This window comes from Anarhichas minor, unplaced genomic scaffold, assembly GCF_050575085.1.
Source record: "Anarhichas minor isolate MPS153535 unplaced genomic scaffold, ASM5057508v1 ptg000079l, whole genome shotgun sequence".
Classification (NCBI taxonomy): Eukaryota; Metazoa; Chordata; class Actinopteri; order Perciformes; family Anarhichadidae; genus Anarhichas; species Anarhichas minor.
In genome coordinates this window covers 422,501-430,000 of record NW_027466525.1, presented here as the reverse complement: position 1 = coordinate 430,000, position 7,500 = coordinate 422,501, and the positions used below count along the sequence as shown (strand labels likewise).

Sequence of the window (7,500 nt, the reverse complement as noted above, 5' to 3'; positions counted from 1 at the left end):
TGTTCACGGTCCATCTGTTTGTCCGTCAGGTCCCCGAAGCCTCGTCTAGAAACCGGACCGGATCTCGTGGGGCTCCACAGGGCTCCTCACCGGGTCCTCTGCAGGATTACCAGAGCAGGGCATCTGGCTGGATTTAAAAGGCCTGCAGAGTGAGCGCGGCTCATCTGGTCCTACAGCTATTAGATTAACGGGTTAAATGAGGAGGATTGGTTTCATCTCTGTTAATAATGCACGACCAGAGTCATCAGTAAGACCTCATTCACTTTCTAGAGCTGCAGAAACAACACAGTGAGACTTTCCTCTCCGTTGTCTTCTTACAGGCTAATACTGACTGTTAGTACAAGACGAGGTAAAACTTTGACGTCTCAGAAGCAGCAACTAATGAAACCATGAAAAGGTACTGCAACAACAACTATAGAAGTACAAGTACACAGGTTTAATACCAATGTTTCTGTAGCCACGGTCACAAAAAACATCCAGAGAAGGCAGCGAGAAAGAAGCAGGAAATTTAAAAAGTAGGTTAATTATAAAGCAGATTGTTCACAGTATGAAATCAGTTTATATGTGATTGATTAACAGTAGGAGCTCATGGGATTATAATAAGTTTCTTATGGGAATTTTAAAAAAATCCTGAAATAACTGAAAACATGAATTCCTCATTAGTTTTTGTTGTAATCGCTCTTATGACTCAAAACACTCAACTTTTAAGTCAATGAGCATAATCACAACAACGGGAAATTTAAAATTCCCGTTTTTAAAATTTAAAAAGAGAGAAGTCCATGTGCTGATGAAGACCGTGTGATACTGTAGAAAGCTCCAGAACAAGAGAGTAAGCAAACTTTAACTTAAGACTGTTTTATCTGCTGTTTCAAAGGTCAAGAATGAAATACAAGGTGTTCTTTGAAGTCCATTTTAGAGTGAAATGTAGAGATGATTAAATGAATGAATAAGTCCATCGCTAGAAAATTAAACAACAATTCTGATCATCTATTAATTGTTTATGCCACAAATCAAGGAAGAATTTGAGAATTTTCTCCTTTTTTCTGTTTTAGACTGTAAGAAGTGGACGTAGTCACCGTGATGTTTGTGAATTACAGTTTTGAGTTTGCCATTTTGGCCGGCGCCATCTTGTTTTTTGCAACCGGAAGTGACTTGAGAGGGCAGAGCTAAGAACAACCGAAAGCTAAATAACACATTTTTTATAATCAACTTCCATGAAGTGAAAACACACTAAAGGGCTTAAGTTGTGAGACTAAAACCGAGACAACTCCCGTAGTTACGACCTGTCAATCACCGTGTAGCCCCGCCCTAAAGCATCCCCTGCTTTATGGTCTGTGTGACTCTAAATGGACCATAATGTACTAAATGAACATCATGCTGTATTGAAGAAGACTTGAAACTAGAGATTGAGACCATAAACTCATGTTTACAATGTTTACTGAGGTAATAAATCAAGAGAGAAGTAGAGTCATTTTCTCATAGACTTCTATACAACCAGAGGAGTCGCCCCCTGGTGGACACTAGAGAGAATGCAGCTTTAACACATGAAGCTTTGACTTCACTCTTAATAAGAACCGGATCTTTGTGTTTTGGACGGGTAGTCACGTTGGGCTCAACTGCTGCAGGGCGGGACTGCTGGTGGACATCGTGGACGTTTTTAAGACACAATAATCGAAACATAATTTACAGATTTTCTATTAATGAAGATAATCTTTAGCTGCATCTCTAAAAAAGGACTAAACTTCCTTCTTAAGTTCTTTTCTTTTATTTCCTAAATAAAATTATTTCTCGCTGACACCGATTTTGTTCAAATGAGTCACCACCATAATCTTTTTCTCTCTTCCACGTATATGCTGCATCTTTAAAAGCACTTTCACGCATGGATACTCACTTTATTACCTTTATAAAGACACAGTTCACAACACACACACACACACACACACACACACACACACACACACACACTCTCTTTCTCCACAGTTTGCCTCCGACCTCGCAGCCCTTAAACATAAACCCTCCATGTCTGTGTGCAGTAAACATGAACCCCTCCACCTCTCTTATGCTTTTGTCTTTGGCTTTTTTTCAACGCAGCAGAGAGAGAGAGAGAGAGAGAGAGAGAGAGAGAGAGAGAGAGAGAGAGAGAGAGAGAGAGAGAGAGAGAGAGATCGCACCTCGCCAGCTGAAGGGGCCAATTAAGCCAACAACGAGGGCGAAAGAGCGTCTCAGACCGTCGCGGCTTTTGTCTGGTGAGAGGGCCGAGGTGTCGCTCCGTGGGTGTGTTCGGGTTGTTGTGGGTCCTCTGGAGGAGCCGCCTTTTGTGTTTTGTTTGTGTGTTTGGAGGGTTTGCTTGACAGCAATTATGGGAGGGTTCACAGGAGGGCACGGGCCTGTTAGTCTGTCACACACACACACACACACACACACACACACACACACACACACACACAGATATGAAAATATATCTGATGAACACACAGCAGATGTGTTTGCAGACTAACGTCATAATCCTCAAACACTGAATGTCATTGGGCCGTCTGTAATTAGAGAGCTTCATTAGCAGCTTCATTAGCATATGAAGTGACGTTTTTGTTGAACAGCGTTTGGATCCGTTAAGAAGTGAGAACTGGAGTGTGACTGTAGGATTAATGTAACTGCTGTTTTGGTTTCTCTGTTTTAAATAAATCAGTTATTTTTTGGGGGGATTCCACTCGTCTTCATGTCTTCCTGGTTCTGATTCTTGTCATATTCTGCAGTGGTTCCAAAAATGTTTCCAGCTTCTTGGTAATAAAAACATTCATGTGTTCATAACGAGTTTTGATGTAATATTTGGTTTCCTTGCATCATCTGAAATATTGTCCTTAGTTAGCGAGCTGCGTCTTCTTTCTTGTTAACTTGAAGTTGTCCAAACATGTCCCAGAATGCACTGAGGTCAGGAAAAGATTATTACTCTTATATTGACAAGTCACCACATTTTCATTCAGTGAGATGATGAGAGGAACTGAGCTGCACTTCTACTCTGGTTTCTACTGTTTGTTTTCCTGGACGGAGGACGGATGAAGGGAGGACGCTGCTCTGGAGGACAGAGGGAGGACAGGGTGAGGACAGAGGGAGGACAGGGTGAGGACAGATGGAGGACAGGGTGAGGACAGATGGACGACAGAGGGAGGACAGGGTGAGGATAGGGTGACGACAGGGTGAGGACAGGGTGAGGACAGGGTGAGGACAGAGGGAGGACAGGGTGAGGACAGAGGGAGGACAGGGTGAGGACAGGGTGAGGACAGAGGGAGGACAGGGTGAGGACAGGGTGAGGACAGATGGAGGACAGGGTGAGGACAGATGGACGACAGAGGGAGGACAGGGTGAGGACAGAGGGAGGACAGGGTGAGGACAGATGGAGGACAGGGTGAGGACAGAGGGAGGACAGAGGGAGGACAGGGTGAGGATAGGGTGACGACAGGGTGAGGACAGAGGGAGGACAGAGGGAGGACAGGGTGAGGACAGAGGGAGGACAGGGTGAGGACAGGGTGAGGACAGAGGGAGGACAGGGTGAGGACAGGGTGAGGACAGATGGAGGACAGGGTGAGGACAGATGGACGACAGAGGGAGGACAGGGTGAGGACAGGGTGAGGACAGAGGGAGGACAGGGTGAGGACAGATGGAGGACAGGGTGAGGACAGAGGGAGGACAGGGTGAGGACAGAGGGAGGACAGAGGGAGGACAGGGTGAGGACAGGGTGAGGACAGAGGGAGGACAGGGTGAGGACAGAGGGAGGACAGGGTGAGGACAGATGGAGGACAGGGTGAGGACAGATGGACGACAGAGGGAGGACAGGGTGAGGATAGGGTGACGACAGGGTGAGGACAGAGGGAGGACAGAGGGAGGACAGGGTGAGGACAGAGGGAGGACAGGGTGAGGACAGGGTGAGGACAGAGGGAGGACAGGGTGAGGACAGAGGGAGGACAGGGTGAGGACAGAGGGAGGACAGGGTGAGGACAGATGGAGGACAGGGTGAGGACAGATGGACGACAGAGGGAGGACAGGGTGAGGATAGGGTGACGACAGGGTGAGGACAGAGGGAGGACAGAGGGAGGACAGGGTGAGGACAGAGGGAGGACAGAGGGAGGACAGGGTGAGGACAGGGTGAGGACAGAGGGAGGACAGGGTGAGGACAGAGGGAGGACAGGGTGAGGACAGAGGGAGGACAGGGTGAGGACAGATGGACGACAGAGGGAGGACAGGGTGAGGATAGGGTGACGACAGGGTGAGGACAGAGGGAGGACAGGGTGAGGACAGAGGGAGGACAGAGGGAGGACAGAGGGAGGACAGAGGGAGGACAGATGGAGGACAGAGGGAGGACAGGGTGAGGATAGGGTGAGGACAGAGGGAGGACAGGGTGAGGACAGGGTGAGGACAGAGGGAGGACAGGGTGAGGATAGGGTGAGGACAGGAGGACAGGGTGAGGACATAGGGTGGACAGGGTGAGGACAAAGAGAGGAGAAGAAAGTCAGAGTAGGAGAAGAGAAGCAGGACTTGTGGCCCTCTAATGAGGCGTGGAAATGTTATCAGTGACAGTACTAATTATTTCCTCCGCTTCGTTAGACGCAGCACTAATCCTGTTAGCAAGGAGGAAGAGGAGGAAGAGGAGGAAGAGGAGGGAAGAGAGACAAAAAGGGGAAGAAATGTGAAAGGGTGCAAGAGAGTGAGACAGGAAAGGGTGGATGGAAGAACGGATTTATGACGATAAAATAGAGAAAATAATAGAAAACGAAGCTCTAACATCTAGATGGATGGAGGGATGGAAGAAAGATGGAGGGATGAATGGAGATGGTTGGATGGATAAAGAAATGGAAGAACGTTTGAGGGATGGAGGGAAAAGAGACGAAAGAAAGATGGAGTAATGGAAAAAAACAAGTGATGAAGGGAAAGGGAGGGATGGAAGAAGAAAGAAGGAAAGACAGAAGAAAAGTCTCTTCTTCCTTCATTCATTCGTTTGTTTTCCGAGTGAAGCAGGAAGTTGTTAGCGTAGCCACGGCGACGCTTCCTGTTCTCCTGATTAGTCTGAAATCTGCATTTTTATTTCCTCTCTTCATGTTTTCTTCTCAAATCTCCGCCGCGTTTCTTCTGATCTTTGAGCTTTATGGAGACAAATTGGGTGTTAAGAGTGTCGCTGTGTCGTGCTGCTGCTGTGTGACACACACACACACACACACACACACACACACACACACACACACACACACACACACACACACATTAAAGAGTGTGTGTGTGTGTGTGTGTGTGTGTGTGTGTGTTTTAACTTTTAAGGTCAGAGAGGGCACGGCGTTCTGTGATCAAAAGAGAACTAAATAAGAGAAAGATGTATATTCGTTGCCTCCGGCCTTTTCTCCGTCTGCACATGTAGCAACACGACATGTAGCATGTAGCATGTAGTTGAAATGTAAATTTGTCCTCAGAAGCGTGAGCACACTGGCTGAACTTGGAGCCAAACTGCCCGTTAGATTTTGATATTTCTTGTGTGAAGGAGGCAGTGGGACCCTCAGGGCAGAGAGGTGGAAAGGTCACGGGGGCTTTAAAAATCAAGAGGTTTTATCTTCTTGGAAACACGGATGTACTCATTGAATGTCATGGCGAACTGTTAATTAGATTATGAGATTTCTTGTCTGGTAAAACAATAAAAAGACATGTTTGCCCTCAGGGTGGAGTTGAAGAAAGGTCATGGAGTCTCCGAAGAAAGAGGGACTTAAAAATGAAAAAGGATTCATGAAATGGATTTCACAGCAAAATGACCGTTCGATTTTTATATTTCTAGAGTACCAGCGGACAAGTCCTGATGGTGCAAAGAGCACAGTCAACGTATACAAACACGGATACGTTGACTGTCGAGGTTTTTGCATTTGGTCAGAGTAACTGATGCAGCGTATGGAGTGATCAATATTGAACGTTGTGTGGGAAGAAAAACAAGAGAGAAGGTCCTCTGATGGAGTTGGTTGATGGGTCAAACAATTTCAAGACTTTCACCCAGAAAACCGCTGTTCGCATGAAATGAAAAGTAAATGTTGGTTCTACGCTTCCTGCATAACGTCGTTACGCGCATTGGATACGCAATTTAAGTTATTGCTTTACTCTATAGGTCGCGCAGTTGCGTCACGTTGTTGCGTCACGTTGTTGCGTCACGTTGTTGCGTCACATTGTTGCGTCACGTTGTTGCGTCACGTTGTTGCGTTACGTTGTTGCGTTACGTTGTTGCGTTGCATTGTACGTATGAGATATTCAGGATAGAAATTCACCTCGATCGACTTATTAGAAGTGTTTTTTTTATCCTCAGTCGTGATAAAAGATATCGGCCCATCCCTAATTGTATTGTTTTTTGTAACGTTTAGTGTTGTTGGCTCTCTCTAATCTCGTTGACAGAGCTTCTCTGTGTGGTCTCCACAGCATTACGTCTACCTTTCACACATTATTGGAGATTTCCTCTCTAATCTCTCCTGTTTGGATTTCTCATCTCTGAAACATTTTGAGCAAACAATTTGCTATTTTTTTCTCTCCAGCCTGTTTACTGAACGACTGATCCGAGCTGATGTGTGAGTGTCATAGAGGGATCAGCTGTGTGTGTGTGTGTTCATGTGTGTGTGTGTGTGTGCACTTGGAACTGTCTTTGGCAGCATCTTCTGTTTGCTTGTGTGTGTGTGTTATGTGTGTCCGGTGCCTTATCTCTCCCAGTCGCAGGCTGTAGAGCCCCGCGGAACATTCCACCAGCTCTGAACACACCGCCAGCTGGCACACGCGCACACACACACACACACACACACACACACACACACACACACACACACACACACACACACACACACACACACACACACACACACACACACACACACACACACACACACACACAGTAGCCTCACACAACCCTGCTTTTGGCCCTCACACATCTGAGGATACACCCGAGGCAGCCGGCAGGAAAGAAGACAGAGAGAGAGAATGAAGGCAGAGAAGAAGAAGAAAAAGAAGAAGAAGAAGAAGAAGAAAAACACAGAAGAAGAAATGAAGAGATGAGATTGAAACAAAAAGAAGGTATAGATGGAGAGAACACGAGGAGGAAGGAGAGGAAGAGTTTCAAATCATCTCCATCTTCACAAACACTCTCATGTGTGTCTGATCAAAGCCACCTTACACTCCTTTAAGAGGTGACCTCTGACCTCCACTACTGCCACCTCCAGACAGCAGAGTGTGTGTGTGTGAGGCAGGAGGAGGTGGAGGCAGCAGTGAGTGGTGTTTGTTGTTAGGAGAAGAAGAAAGGAGCGACGAGGGGGGGGGAGTGATGAAGAGGACGACGAAGGAGATGAGAACAGAGAGGGTAAAAACAAAAGTGGAATAAGGAGAAAGTGGCAATGAAGAAAGAGTGAATACGAGGAAGAGAGGAAGGAAACAAAGAGAGAGGACGGGAGAAAGAGGAGAAATTAAGAGAGGGGGATGAAGAGAAGAAGGAGGAAG

At 46.5% G+C, this 7,500-nt stretch overlaps 1 protein-coding gene across 1 annotated transcript in view; it reads right to left on the bottom strand.

The window, feature by feature from the left end:
• Window positions 1-7,500, bottom strand: part of LOC142937967 (neural-cadherin) — a 117,120-nt gene that overhangs the window by 84,531 nt on the left and 25,089 nt on the right. The window lies entirely within an intron of this gene.